This window comes from Procambarus clarkii, chromosome 30 (genome assembly GCF_040958095.1).
Source record: "Procambarus clarkii isolate CNS0578487 chromosome 30, FALCON_Pclarkii_2.0, whole genome shotgun sequence".
NCBI lineage: Eukaryota > Metazoa > Arthropoda > Malacostraca > Decapoda > Cambaridae > Procambarus > Procambarus clarkii.
In genome coordinates, this window is record NC_091179.1 from 1,730,711 (window position 1) to 1,743,929 (window position 13,219).

Here is a 13,219-nt window from a genome sequence, read left to right on the forward strand (position 1 = left end):
TATTTTCGTCGTCACATTGAAGGTTTCGCTGGCATTTCAGCACCCCTGACTGATCTGACAAAGAAAAATGCGAAGTTTGTGTGGAAATCTGAACATGACGAGGCCTATCGCAAACTGAAAGACCAACTAATCACGACACCGGTATTGGCTATTCCTGATTTTGAGAAAGAGTGGGAAGTGCACACTGACGCCAGCGGTATTGCTATTGGCGGGTGCTTAATTCAGCGAGACGCAGATAATTTACCCCATCCAGTAGCCTATTTCAGTAGGAAGGTCAAAGGACCTGAAGTTCGTTATTCAGCTACGGATCGGGAGGCACTGGCAGTAGTAGAATCAGTTAGGTATTTCGAGCCTTACCTATTTCAGCGGCATTTTGTAATCTACACAGACCATCGAGCGTTAACACATATATTTAAAAAGCGAACGAAATGCCCACGAATGTCACGCTGGTCTCACGAACTTTCGGCCCACTCATTCCAGATCTTGTACAAGCCTGGTCCAGCACATGTTGTGCCAGACACGCTAAGTAGAAATATAGCGGCAATGCAGATTAATGAAAATATTGAAACCATTCCATCGGATAAAATGAGAGAATACCAGATGAACGAGCCGAGATGGAAAGAGATTATTGAGTATTTAGAGGGAGGAAAATACCCGAAAAAGAAAAAGAATTTACCTATTCATGATTTTGAAATGAAACAGGGCGTTCTGTATTATGTTAATAGCCAGAATGATAGGGCAGTATTTCAGCTAGTTATTCCGGACGCGTTGCGGTCATCAGCGTTAAAGCTTGCGCATGCTTCAAAAATTGCAGGGCATCCGGGGATCTTTAAAACGCACTTAAAAGCAAAGTCTCTATTTTATTTTCCAGGATTACTTTCTGAGGTAATCAATTTCGTGAAGTCGTGCCCTCGTTGCCAGAGGAGGAAAGGTACCCTTAAGGTACAAGCCCCACTTCAGGAATTTCCTGAAATTCGTGAACCGTTAGATCGTGTGGGGGCCGATCTGATTGATTTACACCACAGTCATTCAGGTAACAGATATGTGTTGGTGCTAGTTGACCATCTGTCTAGATACACTACACTAGTTGCATTACCTCAGAAGGATTCTCGTACGGTTGCAGATGCGTTCTTGCGTAGGTTCGTTACTGTATTCGGACCTCCTAAAGTTTTAGTCTCTGACCGGGGTCAAGAATTCAATGGGAATATATTTAGAGAAGTTTGTAAGATTTTAGAGACAACTTCGGCTTTTACAACGGCCTACCACCCACAAGCAAACGGAATGACGGAACGGACTAATCGTTCAGTCAAGGATATGCTTGCAATCCTTGCTGAACATGATGCAAACACCTGGGATGAACACCTACCCTATGTTCAGTTCGCCTTGAATACTGCCATCCACCAATCAATTAACACCCAACCACTTCATTTGTTTACTGGTAATTCATGCAATTTCCCGTCAGGTCTGCTTAACAGACATAATGTTGCATACGGGGAGGACTATCCTTCAGAGGTCCTTGGAAAAATGAGAAATGCATGGAATATTGCAGCTGAAGCGTCCAAGAAGGCACGGACTCGGTATGCTCATTTTTATGACAAGAAAGTGCGCCCTCTTGAGTTGACGGAAGGAAGCCTCGTATTGAGAGTGAATGAGGCTGCGCCCGCCAATCAGAGCAGGAAACTAGCTCCGAGGTGGCGAGGACCATATAGAGTAATTAAAAGGGCGGGGCCAGTTAATCTTGTTATAAAAGGAGTGTTCGAGGACCAGGTGGAAAGGACAATTCACGTAAATAAATTGAAACAATATCATGCTAGAGAGGAATTAGAACTGCCTTCAGCGGGTCTAGTTCCTGACTCAGCGGTGCTGACTCATGGCTTCACCGACGAGTCAGAAGATGAGGATGACCCTCTGTCATCGCTCATCAGTAGTCAGGTGCAGTCTCGCCACCCTATGGTGACGAGATCTCGCGCTATACAGTAAAGTAACTTCCTTGGTTAGTAATTTAGTGTTCATTAGATTTTCCTGTAAAGGCAATGAGATGTACTATGTCTATACTTGACTCAGGTAGCAACTTTTACCGTGCTCTGGGGTTCCACCTCCACCAAACCCAGAGTATATCTATGCTTCCGCTGTGTTGTGTCTGTCTGTTCCCAGGTCTGATTGGTACACCGACCCAGTTGTTCCAGCCACACGTGAACCCTTGTCTGTAAAGACCGAGGGGGGAGGCACGTTACACAAAGCCCTCCCCCCACTAGACCCAGTAACCCATACATCAGTTACTTTGGGGATGAGTGACTGTCCAAGAGTCACCCGGCCGACGCCTCACGTCACTAACGAGGTTGTCAGGGCCAGCGAGCTGTCCACATTATAGCAGTCACCGGAGGTGCCATACAACGCCAGGGTAGCTGTCTCGAGATCACCACTACCCACCTGCTGCGTCATCAAGACTGCAGCCATTCCAGCAGTGTTGAAGGAGAGGTCAAGAAATGGAAAGCACGTAGCAGTACTCAAGAATTTCGCCGGAAGATTAATGATTACGTCATCTGAAGTAACAAGAAAGCAGAAGTAAGGCGGTCACAGGTGGAAGGCACGGTTTCCCTACAGAGTACCGGGACTCGCCAATAGAAGGTCGCAAAATTGTCTCCTTTGGCCTAAAGTCGGCGGTACGAGGGTATACACAGTTGGTGTTTACGGCCTAGTAACCTGGTGACATCAAGAAACGCCTGAGATGACGTGAGCAATGATGGAAGACGAGATTCACCTGTTCTGCAAACAAGCAACCCGCGTCTACGACCTTCTGACACCACTCCTGCTAAGAGACACCGTTGGTACATCCAGTCCTGCTCTGCTGTGGTCATCTGCGACGTCAAGTTTAACATCAAGACGGCCGTGTGAACTGTGATTGATACGAAGACGTGTGGACTGTCGAGAGCAAGATTAATGGCCGAAGTAACAGTATTCTACAGCTGTCACTTGGCACTCAGCTCTACTACACTCTGTCGTCATTCAGGAGTACCGGATGGGAGTACAAGAGGACCAGGTATTGATGTCTACACATGAGAAGAAGCAAGATCGACACCGTCATCGTCAGCGACTACATTCAGCATCCAGCAGCATCGATTTTTTTTCTCGTTTACTCAATATGAACAATTGATACAAACAACAAAGTTGGCTCTGAACATCTGTGTAAAGAACATCTGGACACTTGTTTAAATGTTGAAAAACAGATTTAGAATCAATACTTTATAAATGTTGAAAAACAGATTTAAAATAATAATTCTGGTATAATATATGAATTTTACTCTATAAATTGGTCAGTAATCAAAATCGTAGCCCCTGTGTAATTGTCTCAGCCCAGAACAAACGGTTATGGAAAATTATGTTGTGCTATTTTTTGCAGAATGTTTGAACACAGGAGAGGCGGACCAATATAAACATTGACACTTCTAGTGAGTGAGAACACTTGGCTGTACAGTCAGCTGAAACCTGTGATATAGTATAGGATTTTTTTTATATTTTTTAGATAGATGTAATAAACGTTAGGTGTGTTCCTTAACATGTCAAGGTTGACATTGACTGGGGAGTGGTTAGTACACGGATGTGTACCTGATAGTTCCGTAGTACGCTCCCGGATGACTGAAAGTTCAGTCTGATGATATAACTTTAATGTTTGTTTGAGCACGGTGTGGCCGGCTCTAGAGGACACATGGACTTGGCTAGTGAAGAGCCAAGAGAGTTTAATAGCTAGTCGTTGATGATAGAGTAGGGACATGTTATTTAGCTATGTCAGTAAGGATAGGATGTATGTTTCCTGATATTGGAGGATTGCTGTCAGTTGACAGCTGAGAAATTTATGAAATATGAACATGTTCATTATGATGTTGGACTATTATTTGTCAAATTTTATTAGTTAGGTTAGCTTTTGTTTGTGGCATGAGTTGAATTGTGGGTTTGGATACTAAACCTCGTGAATTTTAACAAATTAACAAGGTTTACTAAGTGCTTGTGCGGGGGGGTTGTAACAAACTAGGCTGTTGTAAGAATTATTCCAGAAGGTTCCAGAAGTTCGAGTAGGGACCTGACCTCTCAACAACGCCCAGTCCCCTGGGAATTAGCAGGTCTGAGTCACAATTGGCGGGCATCTTTGTTCATAGCTGCGTATAATGAACCATCCTATAGTATTCGGTAATTTAGAGAAAATTAGCCTTTATTCATTTTTGCATTAAAATTGTATTGTATAATAGTACTGGATACAATATCAAGAGTATTCTAATTATTGAGTTTAAGTCACCATCAGTGACGTCACGAATCAGATCTAACTTTTAAGGCGGAGTGACCGGCGGTCATAGGTCAGCAGGGTTGACATGTCTAATATTTCTCAAAGTTTTAATAACCATTTTTGTGATAGGGAACAGCTTTGCCGTTAGATGTTTGTGTAATCTAATTAAAGTAAAATAATTCAACCAGTCTGGATCAATTAAGTACAACAGAGTTTAATTGTTATAACTTAAACCTTGCTAGTAACTGGGTAGAACTTTGACTAGGCGGAAGGATACAATACTCTTGTCTGGGGTAGACCAGACAAGGAAGAGATCAGTGTGGTCACGGAAGCAGCTGGGAGAGGTCAAACATCTTACCTCTCCCCGAGACCAGCCAAACATCTTAGCTGGAAAACATAGAGGTATAGTTGCTAGGGTTATGTATAGAAATAGTCTCATTTGCCACTCAGGTCAAGTAGGGAGTGTTAAAGTGATAGGGAGTGAACATATTTAGATTTTGTTTTAGTTTTCTTTTAATAAATTAAATTTGTTATTAATTTGCATTTTATTGTTTCCATTTGGTTATGTGTATACTTGTCCTGGTCACGTGGTCCACACGAGGCAGAGTTGGATTGGGCGCCGATTCTAACATCGAATCATTACCGTGTAATTTATTCCACACTCAAGGTCATCGTATATAGTGGGGATCAAGCCCCTAGGTTGATTAATTAGCGTGATCGATCCAGACCTCGATCATTGCTCTTCTTTTTACTGGTCTGGTGGTGGCAGCGTAGAGGCGACTCTAGGGTTTTGTTCAGAGCCTAGGTCACGTCATACTGGGTGTAGAATCCTAAGTCGGTCAATCGTCTTAGGACCACGTGGCGTGGAGTTGGCTTTGGTAAAAGTTTTGGAGTCCCTTGGTAGAGAATAATAAGTAAGAATACGGGTAGAGGGCGAAGAAAGAAGGAAGTAGAGAGAGGAACCCAAACCAGTGTTACAATGCAACACCCAGGACAACACTCACTGACACACGTTATGCAACACTCAGGACAACACTCACCGACACACGTTATGCAACACCCAGGACAACACTCACCGACACACGTTATGCAACACCCAGGACAACACTCACCGACACACGTTATGCAACACCCAGGACAACACTCACCGACACACGTTATGCAACACTCAGGACAACACTCACTGACACATGTTATGCAACACCCAGGACAACACTCACTGACACATGTTATGCAACACTCAGGACAACACTCACTGACACACGTTATGCAACACTCAGGACAACACTCACTGACACATGTTATGCAACACCCAGGACAACACTCACTGACACATGTTATGCAACACCCAGGACAACACTCACTGACACACGTTATGCAACACCCAGGACAACACTCACTGACACATGTTATGCAACACCCAGGACAACACTCACTGACACACGTTATACAACACCCAGGACAATACTCACTGACACACGTTATGCAACACTCACTGACACACGTTATGCAACACCCAGGACAACACTCACTGACACACGTTATGCAACACCCAGGACAACACTCACTGACACACGTTATGCAACACCCAGGACAACACTCACTGACACACGTTATACAACACTCACTGACACATGTTATGCAACACCCAGGACAACACTCACTGACACACGTTATGCAACACCCAGGACAACACTCATTGACACACGTTATGCAACACCCAGGACAACACTCACTGACACACGTTATGCAACACTCATTGACACACGTTATGCAACACCCAGGACAACACTCACTGACACACGTTATGCAACACTCATTGACACACGTTATGCAACACCCAGGACAACACTCACTGACACACGTTATGCAACACTCATTGACACACGTTATGCAACACCCAGGACAACACTCACTGACACACGTTATACAATACTCAGGACAACACTCACTGACACACGTTATGCAATACCCAGGACAACACTCACTGACACATGTTATGCAACACCCAGGACAACACTCACTGACACACGTTATGCAACACCCAGGACAACACTCACTGACACATGTTATGCAACACTCAGGACAACACTCACTGACACACGTTATGCAACACTCAGGACAACACTCACTGACACACGTTATACAACACCCAGGATAACACTCACTGACACACGTTATGCAACACCCAGGACAACACTCACTGACACACGTTATACAACACCCAGGATAACACTCACTGACACACGTTATGCAACACCCAGGACAACACTCACTGACACACGTTATACAACACCCAGGATAACACTCACTGACACATGTTATGCAACACTCACTGACACATGTTATGCAACACTCACTGACACACGTTATGCAACACTCAGGACAACACTCACTGACACACGTTATGCAACACCCAGGACAACACTCACTGACACACGTTATACAACACCCAGGATAACACTCACTGACACATGTTATGCAACACTCACTGACACATGTTATGCAACACTCACTGACACACGTTATGCAACACTCAGGACAACACTCACTGACACACGTTATGCAACACCCAGGACAACACTCACTGACACACGTTATGCAACACCCAGGATAACACTCACTGACACACTGTTATGCAACACCCAGGACAACACTCACTGACACACGTTATGCAACACCCAGGACAACACTCACTGACACACGTTATGCAACAATCAGGACAACACTCACTGACACACGTTATGCAACACCCAGGAACACACCTTAAACATTTATATACATTATCAACACCATCTTATACACCTCGTACATCACACATTTTCCTACGTATCACTCGCTAATAATTCCTACTGGCATCAACATATAACTGAAGCTCATCAGCTGGAAATAACACAAAACGTAATCACAAACAATGAACTGCATATAAATATGCAATCTTCCTTCTTAATTCTGATGTTGGTTGATAAATATTTACTTCTCATCTGCCAAAATGCCAACATGAACAAATACAAGCTTGTGTAACTTACCAACAAACAAGGACGAGCGTCAGCCCAAGAGTCGTCTAGGGCGTGTTGTTGAATGGGGACCCCAGCGTGTAATGACTGGACAGTGAAGGTGCAGCAGGTATTACCCCCCCCCCCGGGACTAATGGTCACGCCCCCCCCCCTGGCCACCCCAGTGTTGGTCACTCCCCCCTGGCCTACCCAGAGCTGGCCACGCCTTCCCTGTCCTCCCCACAGTTGGACAAGACCCCCCTGTCCTCACCAGAGTTGGTCACGCCCCCCTGTCCTCACCAGAGTTGGTCACGCCTCCCTAGTCCTCACCAGAGTTGGTCATGCCCCCCTAGTCCTCACCAGAGTTGGTCACGCCCCCTAGTCCTCACCAGAGTTGGTCACGCCCCCTGTCCTCGCCAGAGTTGGTCACGCCCCCCTGTCCTCACCAGAGTTGGTCACGCCCCCTATTCCTCACCAGAGTTGGTCACGACCCCTAGTCCTCACCAGAGGTGGTCACGCCCCCTAGTCCTCACCAGAGTTGGTCATGCCCCCTAGTCCTCACCAGAGTTGGTCACGCCCCCTAGTCCTCACCAGAGTTGGTCACGCCCCCTGTCCTCACCAGAGTTGGTCACGCCCCCTAGTCCTCACCAGAGTTGGTCACGCCCCCTAGTCCTCACCAGAGTTGGTCACGCCCCCTAGTCCTCACCAGAGTTGGTCACGCCCCCTAGTCCTTCCCAGAGTTGGTCACGCCCCCCTAGTCCTTCCCAGAGTTGGTCACGCCCCCCTAGTCCTTCCCAGAGTTGGTCTAGCCTCCCAGGAGTTAGTCACGCCCCCTGTCCTCACCAGAGTTGGTCACGCCCCCTAGTCCTCATCAGAGTTGGTCACGCCCCCTAGTCCTCACCAGAGTTGGTCACGCTCCCTAGTCCTCACCAGAGTTGGTCACGCCCCCTAGTCCTCACCAGAGTTGGTCATGCCCCCTAGTCCTCACCAGAGTTGGTCACGCCCCCCTAGTCCTTCCCAGAGTTGGTCTAGCCTCCCAGGAGTTGGTCACGCCCCCTAGTCCTCACCAGAGTTGGTCACACTTCCCTGTCCTCCCCAGAGTTGGTCACGCCCCCATGTCCTCCCCAGAGTTGGTCACACCTCCCTGGCCTCTCCAGGGTTGGTCACGCCCCTATGTCCTCCCCAAAGTTGGTCACGCCCCCTGTCCTCCAGAGAGTTGGTCACGCCCCCTGTCTTCCCCAGAGTAGGTCATGCCCCCTGTCTTCCCCAGATTAGGTCACGCCCCCTGTCCTCACCAGAGTTGGTCACGCCCCCTAGTCCTCATCAGAGTTGGTCACGCCCCCTAGTCCTCACCAGAGTTGGTCACGCCCCCTAGTCCTCACCAGAGTTGGTCACGCCCCCTAGTCCTCACCAGAGTTGGTCATGCCCCCTAGTCCTCACCAGAGTTGGTCACGCCCCCCTAGTCCTTCCCAGAGTTTGTCTAGCCTCCCAGGAGTTGGTCACGCCCCCTGTCCTCACCAGAGTTGGTCACACTTCCCTGTCCTCTCCAGAGTTGGTCACGCCCCCATGTCCTCCCCAGAGTTGGTCACACCTCCCTGGCCTCTCCAGGGTTGGTCACGCCCTCTATGTCCTCCCCAAAGTTGGTCACGCCCCCTGTCCTCCAGAGAGTTGGTCACGCCCCCTGTCTTCCCCAGAGTAGGTCATGCCCCCTGTCTTCCCCAGAGTAGGTCACGCCCCCAGTCCTCACCAGAGTTGGTCACGCCCCTGTCCTCCCCAGAGTTGGCCACGCCCCACTGTCCTCCCCAGAGTTGGTCACGCATTTCCTGTCCCTCCCCAGAGTTGGCCACGCCCCACTGTTCCTCCCCCTGAGTTGGCCACGTCCCTGTCTTTCCTAGAGTTAGCCACGCCCCACTGTCCTCCCCAGAGTTGGCCACGCGCCCCCACCTGTCTTCCCCAAAGTTGGCAACGCTTCTCCACAGTTGGCCGATCCCCTCCCTATCCACCCCATCGTTAGCCACGAGTCCCTGTCCTCCCCAGAGTTGGTCACGCATCCTTGTCCTCCCAACAGTTCCCACGCTCCCCTGTCCTCCGTACAGTTGGCCACGCCTCCCCAGAGTTGGTCACGCCTTTCCTGTCCTCCCCAGAGTTGGTCACACCTTTCCTGTCCTCCCCAGAGTTGGTCACGCCTTTCCTGTTCTCCCCAGAGTTGGTCACGCCTTCCTGTCCTCCCCACAGTTGGCCACGCCCCCCTGTCCTCCCCAGTGTGGGCCACGCCCCATGTCCTCCATAGAGTTTCCCATGCTTTCCTCCCCCCCCCCCAGTTTGGAACGCCCCCCCCCCCATTCCTCCAAACAGTTGTCCATGGCCTCCCCCCCCCCTGTTTTCCCCACAGTTGACCTCATTGGTTGGTGCATAGTCCTCTTGGCTGTCAGGGTTCGAATCCTTCTGGGGTGTGGAGTTTACAGTTGCATATTGACTTGGGGGCCATTCAAGCTTGTTTGCATTTGTGTTGCTCACGTAGCCCCGTAAAGTGAGGTGATTCGATGAAATATCTTTGTCCAAGCTTACCAACAAGTGCTGTCGGGATGTTGGGGAAATAGCCTCAGCTACCAATATCTTTTGAACAGTGACAGTTGATCGAGAGGGTAAAGAACCGGGTATGCCATGGTACATAGTACTCCTGGCTGTCTGGGTTCGAGTCCTTCTGGGGTGTGCAGTTTTCAGTTACATATTGGCTTGGGGACCATTCAAGTTTCTTCGCATTTGTGTTGCTCACGTGGCCCCACAATGTGAGGTGACTCGATGAAATATCTATGCCCAAGCTTACCACCAACTGCTGTCAGAATGTTGGGGAAATAGCCTCGGCTACCAATGTCTTTTGTACAGTGATGGTTGATCGAGTGGTTAAAGAATCGGGTACGCCATGGTGCACAGTGCTCCTGGCTGTCTGGATTCGAATCCTTCTAGGATGTGGAGTTTTCATATATATATATATATATATATATATATATATATATATATATATATATATATATATATATATATATGTGTGTGTGTGTGTGTGTGTGTGTGTGTGTGTGTGTGTGTGTGTGTGTGTGTGTGTGTGTGTGTGTGTGTGTGTGTGTGTGTGTGTGTGTGTGGGTAAATCGCGAAAATTAATACGTGATGAAAAATGTGTCAGTGGCAGACCATGAAGGAAGAATTGAAAGTGGAATTTCCTCTAGTACTTTTGTATTTAATAATGCATCTCAGAAGAAATGATTTACAAGTTCGTTGATTTGTATATATATATATATATATATATATAGGCAGGAGAGAGAGGTGAAGTGAGGTACAATGACAAATATACGAATGGGGTAGGGTGGATATAAATAGGAGCTTCGTCATATGGGGCAGATAGGCCCATACGTGGATAATAATTGCATAAGATAGTGGATATTAACAAGTATTAGTGAGATCAAATGTGTATCAATGATCCTACTCAAATTGCCCTTTAACTGATCAATCAAAAATGGGTCTAAATTATACAAATCACTGCTAATGTTCCAATTACATGATTTTGTAATCTGTATTAAATCAGATTCAATTATGTTTCTATTGAAAGTGATTTATCAATTCGTTAATGAACAAGCCATCTCCCAACCAATTTGGCGAGAATTTTCTGACAAATGAATAAACAAAGCATTAGAGAATTGGCCGTGTCTTACATAGATGATAATGAAAAGGCAGACTCACTAGCAATAATTGCCGTTGCTCTACCTGTTGTACTGGTTCAAATACCTCCAAGTTTTTCACAGATTAAGGAGCAAATCAAGAAGAAAATACTCCCAACTATCAAAAAGTCGCCACAGAGTCAAAGTATCGGAAGGAAGATCCACTGCGATATGGTACGAACAAGCCACTAAGTACTACTCTTTCAAGCCTGACCAAAAGATATCCAGAGACATTGCAGTAGCCATACACAGACTCAGGACTTGGTTACAAGTGCTGCTGGGCGGTAATAAACCCAAAAGAGTGTCATGTCTGTGGAACAGATAACTCAATTACGGTTATCTAAATTATCTCAATCAAGCCAGTAACTCAATTACGGGCTCACCATAGCCCGTGCTACATGGACATTTCGTTCTGAGTAGCTAAATCTAAAACAACGAAAACAACAACTTCCTACTATCACAATCGACTTTATAATGGTCCATGGCGGACCGAAATATCGCTGTTCTCTTCACTTTCTAGTGTGGTTTGGTCAACATTTTTCAGCCACGTTATTGTCACTCCTCATCTGCAAATTCTGCCCGAAACGCTATGCGTGCTAGTGGCTTTACAAGAATGAAATATCAACTTAATTTCGATGTTCTCTGTTAGTCCCCAATGTACCTTCTTGTATATAAATAAATAAATAAATAATAAATAATAAATAAATAAATAATAATAAATAAATAAATAAATAAATAAATAAATTCTTGATTACCTTGCTTATGAATTAATGAATCATGTTTTACCTCTTTCTGCTGATACTTGTTGTCAGTCTCGTTAAGCTGTGCATAAAGGAATGTAAATTTACCTTTAACAATGAGTATTATTTGCACACTTTTGAAATGGCAATGGGGAATCCTTTATCACCATTGCTTTCAAAGTTGTACATGGAAACTTTGTACATGTACAAAGTACTACATGTACTTCGAAAAGAAATTTGTTTCAAAAATTACCCCTGGAATCATTCCATGATTTAGATATGTTGATGATATTTTGTGTATATGGCCTACAGGAAGCGCCCGACAGCTGGGTGGACAGCGCTTCGGATTCGTAGTCCTGATGTTTCGGGTTCGTTCCCCGGTGGAGGCGAAGATAAATGGGAAAAAATGTGTCTTTCACCCTGATACCCCTGTTACCTAGCAGTAAATAGGTACCTGGTAGTTAGACACCTGCTACAGGATGCTTCCAGGTCGAGGCCTGGTCGAGGACCGGGCCGCAGGGACACTAAGCCCCGAAATCATCTCAATATAATCTCAAGAAGATTCAGATGTAAATACTGTCTAATTTATAGCTAAATTTAATGATCAAGTCTCCTCCATAAAATTTACAATGGAGACTGATATTGATAAACTTTTGCCATTCTTAGATATATTTATTCACAGAGAAGATTTTTCACTATGGTCTAGTGTTTACAGAAAGCCTACGAATAATTTATCTTATGTTCATTATTTCGCATAAAACAATAATTTTTGTTCCTCTATGTATCTAAGAGCTCTTCAGGTTGTTAGTCCTGAATTCATTGATGAAGAGTTTAAGAATACTATATATATATATATATATATATATATATATATATATATATATATATATATATATATATATATATATATATATATATATATATATATATTTATATATATATATATATATATATATTATTAAATATGACCGAAAAAGTAAGATTAATAATTCTAACACGAATTTTGTTATATATATAACATATATATATATATATATATATATATATATATATATATATATATATATATATATATATATATATATATATATATATATATATATATATTTTATTAAATATGACCGAAAAAGTAAGATTAATAATTCTAACACGAATTTTCTCAATCTTTCGTACATTATGCTTCACTGTTGGAGGTAAATTAAAAATCACTTCTCCAAAATTCATTTTTATTTCTAGTCTGACGCGACACGGGCGCGTTTCGTAAAACTTATTACATTTTCAAAGACTTCACAAATACACAACTGATTAGAACTTGCGTTTCCCTGATTTTATATCTACATTTGAGTGAGGTGGGAAGGGTGATGTGGCATTACATTTTGAGTAAGGTGGGAAGGATGATGTGGCATTAGAGGATATTAATAGGGTATTAAAAGTATCAACACAAGACAGAACACGAAACAATGGATATTGAGTAGAAGTGTTTGCAGAAAG